This window comes from Pan troglodytes, chromosome 1, assembly GCF_028858775.2.
Source record: "Pan troglodytes isolate AG18354 chromosome 1, NHGRI_mPanTro3-v2.0_pri, whole genome shotgun sequence".
NCBI lineage: Eukaryota > Metazoa > Chordata > Mammalia > Primates > Hominidae > Pan > Pan troglodytes.
The window spans coordinates 143,410,138-143,427,790 of NC_072398.2; the positions used below are offsets into that span (position 1 = coordinate 143,410,138).

The following is a 17,653-nucleotide window of genomic DNA, read 5'->3' on the forward strand; positions in this document are numbered from 1 at the left end:
TAGTTTTTCTTCTTTAATTTGTTCATGGGGTGAATTATCTCAGTAGGCTTCCTAATGTTAAACCAACCTTGCATTCCTGAGATATACTCAAGTTGGTTGTGGCATACTTCTTTTTTTTTTTTTTTTTTTTTTTTTGAGATGGACTGTCACTCTATCTCCCAGGCTGGAGTACAGTGGCATGATCTTGGCTTACTGCAACCTCCACCTCCCGGATTCAAGTGACTCTCCTGCCTCAGCCTCCCGAGTAGCTGGGACTACAGGCACGTGCCACAATGCTTGGCTAATTTTTTGTATTTTTAGTAGAGATGGAGTTTCACTGTGTTAGCCAGGATGGTCTCGATCTCCTGACCTCATTATCTGCCTGCCTCAGCCTCCCAAAGTGCTGGGATTACAGGCGTGAGCCACCATGGCCGACCTACTTCTTTTAATATATCATTGAATACATTATTTAAAATCTGTTTTATTTTGTGGGAAAATATACAAAACATAAAATTTACCATCTTAAGTATACAGCTTAAGTGTACATCTTAAGTATACAGTTTAGTATTTCTGTGCAACCTGTCTCCAGAACATTTTTATGCTGCAAAACTGAAACTCTATGCCCATTAAACAACAAATCCCCATTTCTCCCACTCCAGTCCCCAGCAACAACAATTCTATTAATACTTTCTGTCCCTATGAATTTGATTACTGTAGATACTTCAAATAAATAGACTCTTACAGCATTTATCTTTTGGTGACTGGCTTATTGCACTTAACATAGTGTCTTCAAGATTCATCCATGTTGTAGCATGTTTCACAATTTCCTTTGTCTTTAAGGCTGAACAATATCCCATTATATATAATGTATGTATGTGTGTGTGTGTATATATAATATATATTTTATATATTTTTGTGTATATATATAAATATATATATTTATATTTTATATATATAAATATATATATTTATATATTTTATATATATAAATATATATATTTATATATTTATGTATATATAAATATATATTTTTATATATTTTTATGTATATATAAATATATATTTTTTATATATATATAAAATAAAATCTGTATAGTCCCTTTTATTTTATTTTATTTTTTTTTGAGACAGAGTTTTTGCTCTGTTGCCCAGGCTAGAGTGCAATGGGGCAATCTCAGCTCACTGCAACCTCTGCCTCCTGGGTTTAAGCAATTCTCCTGCCTCAGCCTCCTGAGTAGCTGGGATTACAGGTGCCCGCCACCACGCTTGGCTAATTTTTGTATTTTTAGTAGAGATGCAATTTGACCATGTTGGCCAGGCTGGTCTCAAACGCTTGACCTCAGGTGATCCAACCGCCTCAGCCTCCCAAAGCATAGGATTACAGGTGTGGGCCATGGCACCCAGCCCCTTTTATATTTGCATATAAATACATATAATTATAAAATAGAATATATATATAAGTCCACTTATATATGAATATTTTTCAATAAAGTTACACCAGGTGTGCCTGCCTCTTTTGCCTCCTCCTCTTCCATCTCCTGCACCTCTTCCACTTCTGCCATCTCTGAGACAATAAAATCAATCCCTCCTCTTCCTCCTTCTCCTCAGCCTTCTCAACATGAAGATGAGGTTGAAGACCTTTATGATGATTCACTTCCACTTAATGAATAGTAAATATATTTTCTCCTCTTCATGATTTTCTTAATAACATGTTCTTTCCTCTAGCTTACTTTATTGTAAGAATACAATCTATAACACATACAACATACAATATGTGTTAATCTACTGTTTATGTTATCAGCAAGGCTTCCAGTCAACAGTGGGCTACTAGTGGTTAAGTTTTGGGGGGAGTCAAAAGTTATATGCAGATTTTCAACTGGGAAGGGTGTTGGAGCCCCCAACCCCTGGGTTGTTCAAGGATCAACTGCAGTTAGAATCCTACAGTAGGCAGTGTTTTCAGATTAGCTTCATTCACTTATTAATATGTCTTTAAGTTTTCTCCATATCTTTTCATGGCTTGATAGCTCATTCCTTTTAATGTCTATTAATACTGCATTGTTTTGGTGTACTGTAGTTTATTTATCCATTCATCTGCTGATATGGTTTGGCTCTGTGTCCCCATCCAAATCTCATCTTGTAGCTCCCATAATTTCCATGTGTTGTGAGAGGGACTTGATGGGAGGTGATTTAATCATGGGGGTGAGTATTTCCTGTGCTGTTCTCCTGATAGTGAATAGGTCTCATAAGATCTGATGGTTTAAAAAACGGGAATCTCCTTGCACAAGGTCTCTCTTTGCCTTCTGCCATCCATGTAAGATGTGACTTGCTCCTCCTTGCCTTCCACCATGATTGTGAGGCTTCTCCAGCCACATGGAACAGTGAGTTCTCCATTAAACCTCCTTCCTTTGTAAATTGCCCAATCTCGGGTATGTCTTTATCAGCATTGTGAAAATGGACTAATACCCCTGCTAAAGGATATCTTGGTTTCTTGGTTGCTCCCATGTTTGGGCAATTGTTAATAAAGCTGTTATAAACACCCATACATCCACAAGAAGTTTTTTATGTTGTTTATTTTTTAGAGACAGGGTCTTGCTCTGTCACCTAGGCTGGAAAGCAGCAGTGCAACCATAGCTTACTGAAACCTTAAATTCCTGGGTTCAAGTAACCCTCTTGCCTCAGCTTCTGAAGTAGCCAGGCCTACAGGCACGTGCCACCATGTCCAGCTTTTTTTTTTTTTAGTTTGTTTGTTTGTTTGTTTGTAGAGATGGGGTCTCACTATCTTGCCCAGACTGACCTCAAACTCCTGACATGAAGTAATCCTCCTGCCTTGGCCTCCCAAAGTGCTGAGACAGGCATGAGCCACTGGACCCGACCCCATGAGCAGATTTTTCTGTGTAAAACATAACTCATCAACTCCTTCGGGTAAACACCAAAAAGCATGATTGCTGAATCATATGGTAATAATAGGTTTAGTTTTGCCTATTCACTGCCTTCAGGGAGATTACAGTCTAGTTAAAGTGATGCTCAAATAGCTAAGTGAAATACGTGTTGAAATGTAAAACTCTCTAGAACAAGGAGGTATTAGAGAATGTCATGGATTCATGCCAAATGGAGGAAATTATATCTAAGTCGAGAACTAAAAAGTGAATAGTAATTAAGCAAAGAGAGTGGGAAAAGAGATCCAGGCAGAGTAAAAAGAATGTACAAAGACTCCTTGGCATGAAACAGATATAATTAAAAGGCTCATTGCAGACACTGTGAAGAGAATCAATGGGAAAAGGCATGGCAGTGAATGCTGGTGTAGCTCCACTCAAGAGATGTTGCCACAGTTGCACCCACCTAGACTAGAATTAGCTACACAAAGAAACAAAACAGATAAACTAAAAAGTCACAAAACTCAAGGGAAGTCATCCTCATAGTGGCCTAAATGCCCTGCGTAATAAGAAAAAAACAGTATGCAAAAAACAAAGATAGGAATTGCCTTTCTTGACTTCTGACAAGTTGCCAGACTGCAACATCTCAGACAGATAAATTATATTGTTCAATAATTTCTCACAACACGTGAATATGCGGAGAATATTCTTCCGCATATTCTCTCTAGCAGATTCTACATTCCTTGAGCACAAAAATTATATCTAACTTATGTCTAAATTCCCTTTAAATATAACCCAGAAAACACATTGTAGATATGTTAACTTGCTTTTCACTGGTGAGCAGCAAGTCCCTACATGATTATTTACATCTCATATGCTTTGATAACATTTTTCAAGACCTTGGTGTCTTTGACCTCTAAGAAAGAAAATAATAAAACTTTCAAGACAGGTATGAGTTAGTATATTATCCTTGTTTGAAACAATCTGTTGAAAGTGAATTTTATCCTGCAGAATATAATGTCTCCTTTACACTCATTATGGTGTAAATAAATATGGATTTCCATATGATTACTAAATTGACACTATTTTTCCTGTATTTTCCTACTGTTATAAGAATGAATGGGAAATATGTAATTTTTTTTAACACACAATTTTCCTTCTCCCTTCAGAAAAATTCTAAGCCCTTTGGGAAATCAGCATTTTTGGCACTTGTTAAAAACAATGTACATTTTTACCCTGTGAAGTAAAAAAAGATGGAGGTTTTCTCAAATGTGTTGAGTACTTTTGAGAACACAAGGTCACTCTGGTCATGTCACATAAGTTCAAAGATTGAAGTACTTTCTTAATTTTCTTTAATCTAATGGGGACATAGTGGGCAATAAAGTATCATGACCCCTATTGTCCTTACTTAGCCCTGTTTTGAGGACACAGGGAAGGGACACAGGACACACAGTGAATGACTTTCCTAGAAACAATTGTAAAAAGTATTCACAGATTATGTGTATCAGTAAATACATACATGTATTTTCTCTCTCTCTTTCTCCCTGTATATAATATATATGTGACACATATAAATTGATAAAAGGTCATCAAGAAAAAAAGACAGACAGTTTTCTAGATGGCTTTGTTTTAGATTGATACAAGTATCAAGAAAAGACTGATGCAACTATTTGCAAAACTCAGGTATCATTTATTCAAAGTATAGTTGACCTGTGAACAAGGCAAGAGTTAATGGCTCTGACTGCTGCGCAGACAAAAATCCACATATAACTTTTTTTTTTTGAGATGGAGTCTCGCTCTGTCTCCAGGCTGGAGTGCAGTGGCACGATCTCGGCTCACTGCAACTTCTGCCTCCTGGGTTCAAGCAGAGCCTCCTGCCTCAGCCTCTCGAGTAGCTGGGACTACAGGCGCGCCACCACGTGCAGCTAATTTTTTTGTATTTTTAGTAGAGATGGGGTTTCACCATGTTGTCCAGGATGATCTCGATCTCTTGACCTCGTGATCCACCTGCCTTGGCCTCCCAAAGTGCTGGGCTTACAGGCGTGAGCCACCGAGCCCGGCCAAAAATCCACATATAACTTTTGACTTTCCAAAAGCTTAACTACTAATAGACTACTGTTGACTAGAAGCCTTACCAACAACATGAACAGTCAATTAATACATATTATATACTGTATTCTTATGATAAAGTAAGCTAGAGGAAAGAAAATGTTATTAAGAAAATCATACAGAAAAGAAAATATATTTACTATTCATTAAGTGGAAGTGGATCATTGTAAAGACCTTCGTTCTTGTCATCTTCACATCAAGCAGGCTGAGGAGGAGGAAGAGAAGGGACTGGTCTTGCTCTCTCAAGGGTAGCAAAGTCCGAAGAAGTGAAAGAGGTGGAAGGGGAGGCAGGAGTGGCAGGCATACTTGTGTAACTTTGAGAAAGTGCATATTAATTTCTCTCTAACATTTTGCTTTTCACTTCTTTAAAAATGTTTCTATATAGTACCAATCCTTCTTCCACCATTTGCTTTAGTTTCAGTGCCCATATCATAGCAGTGTCCATTATTATAAAAGAAGTCAAAAGCAGTCTCAAATAATCAGAACCCTTCTGCCAGGTTGTCTAATTTGTGTTCTAGCACTGCTTCTTCTGTCTTCTTGCTCATTGTCTGGCACGGGTGCAGAAGCACTCATCTCCATTAAGTTACCTCCTATTAATTCCTCTAGTGTAGTGTCTGTTAACTCTTAAATTTCTCCAAGATCCAAATCTTGAAACCCTCGCCACACCATACCATTTTTGCCATATCCAGAATCTCTTTCATGACTTTCTTGATTGATTCTGTCATAAATCCTGTGAAGTCATGCACAACATCTGGACACAGTTTTCTCAAGCAGGGACTTATTATTTTGAGCTTAATGGCTTTCACAGCTTTTTCTGTAACAACAATGGCATCTGCAATAATGTAATCCTGCCAGACAGTCAAGATGTTCTCTCTAACACGGTTCTCTTTCGTGACATTGGAGATCCTTTCCATAGAGTACCATGTGTGATGAGCCTTAAAGGTCCTTATGACCTCCTGATCTAGAGGCTGGATTAAAGATGTTATGTTTGGGGGCAAGTAGACCACTTCGACACCTTTGGTGTCAAACTCATGAAGTCCTGGAGGCCCAGGGGCATTGTCTAATTTCAAAAGAACTTTAAAAGGTAGTCCTTTATTGGCAAGGTACTTCCTGACTTCAGGGACAAAGCATCAATAGAACCAATCCAGAAAAATGATTCCCATTGTCCAGGCCTCCTCGTTGTACAACCAAAAGATTGGCAGCTGGTATTTATTTACATTTTTCCTCAAGGCTCCCAGGCTAGCAACTTTATAGATAAGGGTATTCCTGATCATAAGCCTGCATGTACTTGTACAAAATAGTAGAGTTAGACTATCCCTTCCTGCCTTAAATCTGGTGCATACTTCTCTTCCTTAGTAATAAATGTCCTTTATGGCTTTTATTTCTCCCCAGAATAGGGGACTTTCATCTGCGTTAAAACCCCATTCAGACAGATATCCTTTCTCCTCAATGATTTTCTTAATGACATCTAGGAACTTGTCTGTTGCCTTTTGGTTGGCAAAAGCTGATTCTTCTATTACCTTGACATTTTTGAAGCCAAACCTCTTTCTAAAATTATCAAACCATCCTTTGCTGGCATTAAATACTCCAGCTTTAGATCTTTCACCCTCCTTTTGCTTTCAGTTGCTGTATAATGACTTCACTTTTTCTCTAATCATATTAAAGTCTGCAGGTATGCTGTCCATATAGCAATCCTGCACACACATAAAAGCTGCATTTTCAATACAAGATAAAAAGATATTTTGCAAAAAGCAGAAGAATATTGTGCCTGCTGGCATATCTGCAGTGACACCTTCAGGAATTTCCTTTTATTTTTTTCACAATGGTTCTTATACTTGGATTTATTTCTTTTGAAATGGCAGGCAACTGCTGCGGCAGATCTCAGTTTATGTTACATTTTAAGCCATTCAAATTTTTCGTGTAATGTCATGACTTTTCTCTGCTTGTTGGGATCACTTCCAGCACCACTAGTGGTGCTTCTTATGGGTACCCTGGTGTTATTCAAGGTTCTGGGTGTGGTGTTAAACACAATGAAAACCAAGTGAGAACCACAAGAGATTACTTTTTACTGCAATAAGCAATTTACTATAGAGAGAAAGTACTAATGTGGAGGTGATTAGTAGCATCACAGGGCATTTTAAGCAGATACTCCAAACACTTGAGCTCACCACAATAGCAACAGGAGGTGGCTACAAAATTATTACAGTTGTACAGTATGTACTAGAGTTAATTTTATGTAGTTATGATTTAATACTGTCTTTATGTTCATTTACATTTCTCTCCACTGCAAATGGCACCATGTATAGTCTACATGTGTTTGTGTGTGTGTGTGTGTTTCGATAAATTTTAGCTTTTTATAATAGATTTATGTACACTTTATGATAGTGAATGATAAAACAGACTAGTATCTACATATATCTTAATTTTTTCAACACTTCTAGGCTACACAGTTTGCAAATTCTTTTTCAAATTGTTGCAAATCTCCAGAACATTTTCTAATATATTTATTTTTAAAAATCCATTTATAAGTGGACCCATGCCTTTCAAACCCATGTTGTTCAAGGGATAACTATAGTTACTGAGCACAATGTGCCAGGCACTGTATTAGGTTCTTGGGATATATAGTAGTGCATAAAATAGACACATCTTATACTTAAAGTCAGGCCATATTGCAGTGCAAATAGCCTTTAAGATACATCTCGGAAAGGATTATGTACATGACAAATATGTGTCTTGTGGGAAACCAATTACTAATAAATAGCTCCTGTCATTATTTTCATCTTTTTTTTTTTTCGGGGCAGGGGGGCAGGGTTTCACTCTTTTGCCAGGCTGAAGTGCAGTGGCGTGATCTCAGCTCACTGCAACCTCCACCTCCTGGGCTCAAGTGATCCTCCCACCTCAGCCTCCTGAGTAGCTGAGACTACAGGTGTGCACCACCATGCCTGGCTAACTTTTTGTATTTTTTTTGTAGGGTTTCGCCATGTTGCCTAGGCTGCATTATTTTTGTCTTCAGCAGAGACTGAGAGTTAGAACAATTATTCTAATAAGTCCATTTTGTTCAATCCTGTCTACTGGTATTAACTCATTCACACAGGGCAAACAGCAAAAGAAATATCTTCCTACATGCAAATATTCAACCAGGGTTTGACAGTTATTTCCAAATTGTTCAACACTAATTTCCTTATGTGTCACCTTTCTTCTCATGTGGCCATCTCTGGGTGTCTCCAGCCAACCTGCATGCAGTATAGGAATTATCCTTTGTTTTTCACTAATTTATCTTCTACATTAGACCACATCTTTCAAACCACCCCAGGTGGTGGATTTTTACACGACTTCTTCTACACTCAAAAACATTCTTTCCTTATTGCATGTCAAGTTTGGTAACTTACTAAGTGAAAAATAAATATATATGCCCATACTTCCAGAGAATGGCTCACTTCACACTTAGGTTTGGTTTCAAGGGAATTGAAAAAATGTAAGTCCTATATCCTGCTGTGAAGTTAAAGGGAAAGATCAGCCTAAGTGGGTATTGTAGCAGTTTTCCTTATTATAATTGTTCATTATCTAATTATAATTAAAAGAACACTGGTAGAACATCGCTTCCAGGTTTCTAAGAACAGTTCTTTTATATAGCTCCTTTCTTGTTCTTAATATTTCTTTAAGCAATAGGTTTTTTGAAGTGTATTGTATGTCTCTCAAAATAGAAACTGTAAACCTTTAAGTCATTTATCTATTCTGAACTTAACCCACTCATGAGGTCACCATATGTCTCTTCTTTCCCTCCCATACTTTGAGTTACATTTTCTTTTTGAGGGCCAGTGGTTTTGTTTTGTGTTTTAATCAATTATGAAAAAGTTTGCCTTTATGCCATTCTTAGTAGCTTAAGTATAATTATAACACATAAATGTTCAAAGTAAATGGAATATGTCCTGTAAAATATTTTTACTAAAAAAAGAGCAAGAGAGGCAACTTCCTTAATGTGATTCAAAAAATCTTGTAGGTAAAAAACTGTAATCTGAAAATGATGAAAGTGCAGACTAATTCTGGCAGAGTAATAACCAACTTGGACAATTGTTAACCAGTTTAAAAACTCTTAGCTGGTAATCCCTGATGATCTATAATTTCCCAGAAACTGTTCTGGTCCATCAGCACTTTTATTAAAGAAGACTAGATTCTTTGGAAGTCATTGAAGTCCTATGGTCAATAGTTTTACAAATAATGTATACATTAGATTAAGTAAATTCTATTCTATTCTTAGTTTACCAAGAACTTTTTTACATTTGTGGATCTTGAATTTTATTCAATTTTTTTCTTCATCCACTGAAATGACTGTATGAGTTTTCTGCTTTATTCTATTAATGTTGGTGATTCATTGATTAGTTTTTTTTTTTTTAAGTGAAAGCAAGTTTATTTAAAAAGTAAAGGAACAAAGAATGGCTACTCCATAGGCAGAGCAGCCTCACTGATTAATTTTTAAATGTTAAACCAACCTTTTATTCAAGAATAAACTTGATTCATTATGATGTATGTATTATTTTAATGTATTAATAGATTCTATTTTCCAATATTTTGTTCAGGATTTTTGCAGCTACGTTTGTATGAGAAATTGCCCTATGCTTATTTTTTTAAAAGTACTTGACAAGTTTTAGTATCAAGGGTATGCTGACCTTTTAAAATAAATTAGAAAGTGTTTTCAGTTCTATTCTCTGGAAATATCTGCATCTGATTGTTGAAAATTGATGTGATTTTCCTTAAATATTTGGAAAATTCATTGGTGAAGCTATCTGGGATTAAAGACTTTTTGTGGGAAGGTTTGTATTAAGGATTCAATTCATTTAACATATATAAGAATATTTAGATTTTTTGTTTCTTATTTTATTAGTTTAGAAAACCTGTGTTTTTCTAGAAATTTATCTATTTCACTTAAGTTTTCCAGTTTCTTAGCATAAAGTTGTTCACATTATGCTCTTAGTATTCTGTCAGTGTCTTGAATCTGTAGTGATGTCCCATTTGTCAGTTCTAATATTGGTAATCTGTATCACTCTCTTCTTGATCAATCTATCAGTTTAAAAGTCTTTTCAGGGAACAAACTTTTGGCCTTGTTGATTTTATTTTCTTGTAAATTTGGTTTTTATATTATTATTCTCTACTTTATCTTTAGTGGTTTTTTCTACTTTTGTTGGTTTTCATTTGTTGTGAGTTCTTCCCCATATTTCTTGATATCAATTCTCACATTCTTGATATTCAGCCTTTCTTCTTTTAGCGTGTATGCATTTAAGGCTATAGTTTCCCCTTAATCACAGCCTCAGCAAATTCCTAAAAATTTTGATATGTTATATTTTATTATCATTTGGTTAAAATTTTTTTCCAATTTTCTTAGTGACTGCTTATTTTCTGCATAAATTATTTATAAATGTGTTGCTTGATTTCCAAACATTTGGATTTTTTATATTTGTTTATTAATTTATAGCTTCATTCCACTGAGAACAGAGAACATACTCTGACTGATCTCAGTTTTCCAAAATTTGAGACTTAATCAATGATCCAGGATATGGTCAATTTTGGTAAATATCCCACATGCACTTGAAAATAATGTGTATTGTTAGGTTCAGATATTTTATGTATTTATTGACTTTTATCTGCTTTGTTTACAAGTTAGTAAGAGAAGTGTTATAGTTTCTCACTGTTATTACAGATATGTCTATTTCTACTTTTTTCTGTCTATTTTTGACTTGTGTATTTTGACACTATGTTGCTAGGTGGTACAAACTTAAAATTATTATCTGCATCTAGTTATTCAAAGCCTTTTATCATTTTGAAATGTCACTGCTTATCTCTCAAAATGCTCCTTTATCTGATATTAGTATAAATACAGCAGCTTTTGGGGGGTTAGGATTTGCATTATTCCTGTGTCCATCCTTTTACTGTCAAATTTTCTGTGTACCTATGTTTAAGATGTATCTCATGTAAGCAACACATAGTTGGGTTTTGTTTTTTCATCCAATTTGACAATCATTGTTTTTCAATTGGAGTATGTGGTCTATTGACATTAAATGTAATTACTGATATTTGTAGTTTCATAGCTATAACGTTACTACTTGTTTTCTATTTCTTCCTTCTGCTTTGTATACGTTTTTCTTTTCTTTTTGCCTTCTTTTAAATTAATTAATTATTTTAAATCATTCCATTTTCTTTTTGTTGGTTTGTTAGTATTTTATTATTATTATTATTATTTATTTATTTATTTATTTTTGAGATGGAGTCTCGCTTTGTTGCCCAGGCTGGAGTGAAATGGCACGATCTTGGCTCACTGCACGCTCCACCTCCTGGGTTCACAACATTCTCCTGCCTCAGACTCCCGAGTAGCTGGGACTACAGGTGCCCACCACCACGCCAGCTAATTTTTTGTTTTTTTTTTTTTTTTAAGTAGAGACAGGGTTCTACCATGTTAGCCAGGATGGTCTCAATCTCCTGACCTCATGATCCACCCAACTTGGCCTCCCAAAGTGCTGGGATTACAGGCATGAGCCACCATGCCTGGCTGTATTTTATTATTTTTAATGATTACCCTAGAGATTAAAGTATGCATCGTTATTTTATTATGGTCCAACATATAAATAAATTCATGTTTTTACTCCTTCCCAAGTAATACTGATGTTACCAACATGTTGATTCCCTTTGCCCTTTCTACCTTTTGTGTATTTGCTGGGCATTCTAGTTCTATATATTTTGGGTACTACACAGGACATTAGTGCAATTAGTTTTCACAGTAAATATTCATTTTTATTTACCCTTATTATTTAACACTGGCCAATGACTGGCTGGCTGGCTTGTTCTTTCCTTCTTTTTTTGTTTATTTCTTTGCTTCTCTCTTTTCTTTGCTTATTTGTTTCTTTCTTTCTCTCTGACATTAAACTTTCTTATAGTTAGGTTGGTTTGCTACTAGAAAAGTTGGCAAATAAACCATTTATACAACTGATTGGAGTTTGAGAAAAATTTGGCTCATGTGGACTGAGACAAGGTGACCAAACAGAAAGTCTGAAAACTTCAGTTTGATAGTGAGCTTACTACTGGCTGGCTATAGAACATTGGACGAGTTACTCAACTTGTCTATCTTTAAAGTGAGGGAATAGGATTTTATAGAAAGTTGATTCTTATTTTAGTTTTTTGTAATACTAAGACATTTTTTCTTTGCCAGGACTATTCTAAAAGACTGTTCTATTATGTCATACTGTTTCTTTTTTTTAAATTATTAATTTATTTAAATTATAAATTTATTTATATTAACCTGTAAATTTAATTTTATTGAATTGTTTTGAATCCAATTATAGACACAACTATAACAACAAGAGCTTTTTGTTACTGCCACTAAAATCTAAAAGTTAAACAAATTCCAATATTTCAATTTTTCTACAAATTGTCATATGAAAAGTATATTGTCAGTTAAATATAACATTTTCAAAGACTATTAAAAATTTTGCTGCTTTCTTGATTATCTGTGATTCTTATTTCTAATGCTGAACAAATACATATACACACACACACGGATATAAAGGCACATTTTCTGTGGTATGTTATTTTATGTTTCCAATTATCTCAAGGGATATAATGAAATTCTCAAGAATTTATTTTAATTCACTTTAATTTAAGAAATAAATATTCCCCATACCATTTTGGGTGCTGGGTGTAAAAATAACAGAAAATAATTGGTATTAAGTTAAACAATCTCTAAGAGGTTGGAAATAAAATTTAAAGGACAAATAAAACTTCTTATTTCTTGTAATATAATAGGAATTCAGCAAATGTTGAATAAATGAATGAATGCCAACTACGAATAAAAGGGAATTAAACTTTGTAGAATCATTTGAACAGGAATATAATTGAGAGTGACTGACGCTGCAACTTGGCAATATCTGGGGAAATCAGAATTATTTTATTTATTTCTTTAAACTGAAAAGAAGCATTAACAGAATGGGCCAGCATTTTTGTCATCACAAGCCAGTGGTATAATCGTAATTAGTAGCTGCCAGCAATATTCCACTGCAACCAATGCAGCCATGTAGAAATCAATACTTATCTAGAGAAACCCAAGGAAAGGCATGCCCTTGCCTGCTTTAAATACTGTTTCCTCTTATTTCCTTACTTTATCTTATCTTGAAAATTTTGTGCTCAAATCTATTCATAATGTTTGACTTGTTAAAGTTAGACATTATTACTTACAAAGTCAAAAGCAATCTATATTGTCTACAGTCCATAGTCCAAAACTAACTCACCCAGAGATTTGTTTAACTCAAGCACGAGGAAAATTTTCTATTTTCCAACAAGTTCTCCAAAATAACATGCTTATTTTTTTCTTGAAAATATATTTCAAATGCTCATTCCTCTTCCTAGTTCTAAAGGCTGCTCTCTCATAGCCTATTAAAAAGTTTTACCTCTCCTAGAATTTACAGTAGAAGGGTAAGGAAAAAGCAGCACTGATTTCAGCAATCAAGAGGGGACAGAGGGGACAAGCCTCGTCCTCACAGAGCAAGTCTGGAGTCCTTCTGGATGGATCCTCAGCACGTTCACAGCCTTCTAAATAGTGCTTCATATTTACTTAATCCTTGAAAAACAGAAACAATATATGTTCATGGTATAACATTTCAACAAATATATAGGGTGTACAAACAAGAAAAATTAAAGGTACCCATCATTTTGCTACACAGTTATTTTATTCTGTAGAGCATTTATTTCATGCTGAATCGAGGCAACATTTTATGTATGGCCTGTACTCTGCTTTTTTGTATTTTATTTTATAGATGTTCTAAAATTAGTAGTTTCCCTATTGATAAAAATTTAGGCTATTTCTGGTTTTTTAATATCTTAAATAATTTTAGATGTACATCCTTGTTTACGAATCTTTATGTTCATAACTGCTTCCTTATAATGAACTACTGGCCATGGAATTATGTGTACCTTTGGCATAGCATTTTATAGCTCTAGATAAAGTTTACAAATCACCAAGATCACAATTTTTTGCACTACATGTAAGTGATGTACAAGAATAGCAATTTTTCAATAACTGTAGCAAAATTGAACATTATAGTTTTCTTTGTTCCTTGCTAATTTTTACAAGGATAAATGTATCTGTCAGTTTCATATTTATTTTTCACAACTTCTTATTTGAAACAGGCAAGTTCAGCTGTATTGTGGAAAAAAGGATTTAAGCAAAGATTGAACCTGGTGAAATGCAGATAGCTGGTCCACTTGAGGACATTCCATTTCTTCGCTTCTCCAATGGAGCAGGTGTCTGCACGCAGCTCACATGCTTATATGTATGGTGGCATTGCCTACTCTCTACCCAGTTGTCCCACCAACTCCCTACACTCTACACCACTGAAATCTGTGCAAACAAGATCAAGCTACTGATCATCTTCTGAACAATGAATTCTTTTCTGACAGGGAAGGATTGTTCTGCAACTCATGTGGAGCACCAAGGGTGCTGGAGACTCAGGTCCATAGAACCCAACTTTACCATACGGATGTGCATCATAACACTGTATCATGATAATGCAAGACTAAACACCGGACTTGATGCCCAGGGCAATGATGCTGTGTTTATCAAACAATAAAACTATTATCTTAAAAATCTGTGTAACTTGAAACCATCCTAGATGATTCAATACCTCAAGGCTTTCAAGAGAACAAACATTGTGAACAATGACTTGACTTTCTTATGAAGAGAATTAATTAAATTGTAAACCAATTTTTACGCACCCTGATGATTTTTTGTGTTGTTTCCTGAGCCGAGTATCCTTGAGAAATTCAACAGTGATAAGTAAAATTGCATTGTAACTGATCAGGATTTGTTCAACATTCAGTGTTTATTGACCAGAAGCAGTTAAAGTGTTTGGGTAAGGAATATAGACTCAGACCAGACTGCCCTAGCTCCAACCCAGCTTCTCCACTTAATAGCTATGAAGTTGAGCAATTTAGTGAACCTCTCAGTGCTTCAGTTTTCTCTATAAAATGGGGGATAATTTGAATCTATCTGCAGATGCTACGTGGGTTAAAGAAGAGCATATGGGCTTATAACAATGCCTGAAACATAGCAAGTGCTCTATAGATGGTATCCGTTAATGTAAGGCCTCCATAGAACAGACATTTGACTCAATATAGCAATATATTAAATATATTCATAAAAATTAAACATGGTGACTAACTTCAACTAATTTCCATCATAGTGGGGACAACAAAACATGTATTTAAAACCCACACATTATTTAAGGACCAGATTAAATGCATCAAAATCTTCATTAATTCCATGTTATTCAATGTAATCTTTCCCACAGCAACTTAAATGTACTTCTCTTTAACATGTTCTACCAAGTTTTATAATTAATTATGTACATGTCTATTCTTTCCTACCAGATTCTGATATGCTTGAGACAGATTCACTTCATCCTCTTTCTGCATGCCTGGTAAAATGACTGGCACATAGTAAATGCTCAATAAATGTTTGATAAATGAATGAATAACAATATAAGGCATTATATGGTGACGAAAGCATCACACAAAAGCATCACAACTGAAGCACAATTAAGCACCATAAACATTAGCCTTCATCTCCTGCCATGACAGCTGAAGAGATCCAGAGAGATCCACTCCTGATGTGCATTCGTAGGGCGAGTTTTACAAAAAACATGGCACGGGAGGAGGTTCTTAAATGTTTAAACACAGCACTCAGTCTTATAGAGGCTCTGCTTCTTTAATCGGCCCTTTCTAATCTTCTCTCCTCATTGTGAAATTCGGGAAATATGTTTCTTTACATGCCTCCTCAAATTTACAGAACTGGCCCAAGCATTGATTTTCTAGACATAATTCACTCCCATTGCAGATGTCCTAGGAAATGGAGAGCTCTATGACAGAAGTACACATCATGTGTCCAAAGCAACTTCATAATGGTTTCTGGGTTGTTAAAACAGGAGGAAACCATTGCCTTTTAGAGGAAAGCTACAGTAAATGTCACCATATGAATAAACATTGCAGTGACATGCTTAAGCCTGGTTTTACTTGTTATGATTATGTTGTCTGACTCTTACCACCAGAAGTGTTTCCCTCATATTTTCCTTCACATTAACATTTACGATGGAGGGGCAGCATTCCCCTTTGCTCACATTGGCCAAAATGAGTCCCTTTACACCCAGCAATATTTCAACAGTCACAGACCAGTGAGAGACCAGCATAAACCCAGCTTGCTATGGGCCTCAGCATGTTCCACCAGCTTTACTCCAGCCAACAAAACTGCCATTTGGAATCCATCTGCTGCATTTCACGGACCTAAATTCTGACCTAGTAGGTAGTCACTGAACTCGAACTGAGCAGAAAGGGCCAGAGGTTCTAAAGGGAAACATTCTTCAGCGCCACTACATGTGCCCTAAGACATGAAACACCTAAGACAGCACCTTGAGGCATATTTCTCAGTGCAGAAGTAGCAGAAAACAGAACATGACTCCCCACCCCTTCTTTATATTCCAATGAGATTTGCTAGTTCAACCAGAGCTGCAGTACAAAAGCACTTGTGGTTCATGTTATATTAATAGTGTGGCCTGATTATCAAAAACCATTACTCTTGGTTATCTTGCAGCAGCTGTACAGAGCTGCTATAAGTCAGAGTGACTGCCCACACAGTGTTTGCTCCATGCTTATGATAACAGTATTCTTAATGCAAAAGTGCATTTGTAAAATTATTGCCTTTTAAAGATCAGATTTGTTATAAATGAGATGTGATCACACAATTGCTTTTCTCTGTATAAAAAAATTAAATACATAAATTAAATGTCAGTGTCTCCATTGTCGTGGCTTCCTACGGGTCAGTTTACTTGTGGTCAAACTCTGAGGTATGGCTTTCAAAGCAGATGCGTTGTTAGCTGAATCCTGGCCAGAGGCACAAGCAGTTGCTTTTCTTCTCCTTTCTTTGATGTTGTCTTCTGTAGTTCTGATTGCGGCCTTGTGGATCCAACCCTTTTTTATGCTTGTCGAGGGGGGCTTTGTTTGGTTTAGTTTTGTTTTTTAAACCAGTAATGATAATGGATCGGAAACCATGCCATTTCCCTATAGATTCAAATCATTGTTTCCGGTTCTTTGCAGAACTCCATGTGGCTCAGAGTGGCTGCATTCAGAGCGCCTTAATGCTAATGCCACCGTGGTTGACTTTTTAATGTAGCCCTCCCTCGCTGGGACACTTTTTCACAAGCTTGGGTTTTGTGTGGAGAAGAGACAAAGACAGGAAGGAAAGCAACACTAATAAAGTAAAAGAACTCAGCTTTAATGCTCACTAATCTCCTCCTCTAGGTTATATGTGTCATTATACATGTTACACCGACCGGGAGTCTGAGAGCTATGGCTTTACTTGTGCAACGCAAGGGACTCTACTGCCGTGCATCTTCCAACACTCTCAAGTTCCTTTACAAACAAAAATATAAGGGGAAAATATACAGGACTCTCTCCCTTCTTCTGCTTTTCCTGTTTGAACAGCATCGTAGAATCCGTGATTGTTATAGACAGTTAAGCTTTTCAGACCTAATTCATTAAAAAAAATATTCATGACAAGTTGTTTGAAATGTGGTCCCTTAAGCTTTTTCTGTCTTTTAGAAACTGTTTCATATCGCTATCTAAGAAGAAAAGCCAGCCAAGATTTACATTTTAATTTA

At 35.8% G+C, this 17,653-nt stretch overlaps 1 long non-coding RNA gene across 1 annotated transcript in view; it reads left to right on the top strand.

The window, feature by feature from the left end:
• The window catches only part of LOC104001436 (uncharacterized), a 212,365-nt gene extending 195,611 nt beyond the window's left edge, over window positions 1-16,754 (top strand). The window contains exon 4 of the long non-coding RNA XR_001707534.3: window positions 14,133-16,754. This is a non-coding gene — a long non-coding RNA (uncharacterized LOC104001436). The remainder of the gene's footprint in view (window positions 1-14,132) is intronic.
• The last annotated feature ends 899 nt before the right edge of the window (window positions 16,755-17,653 follow it).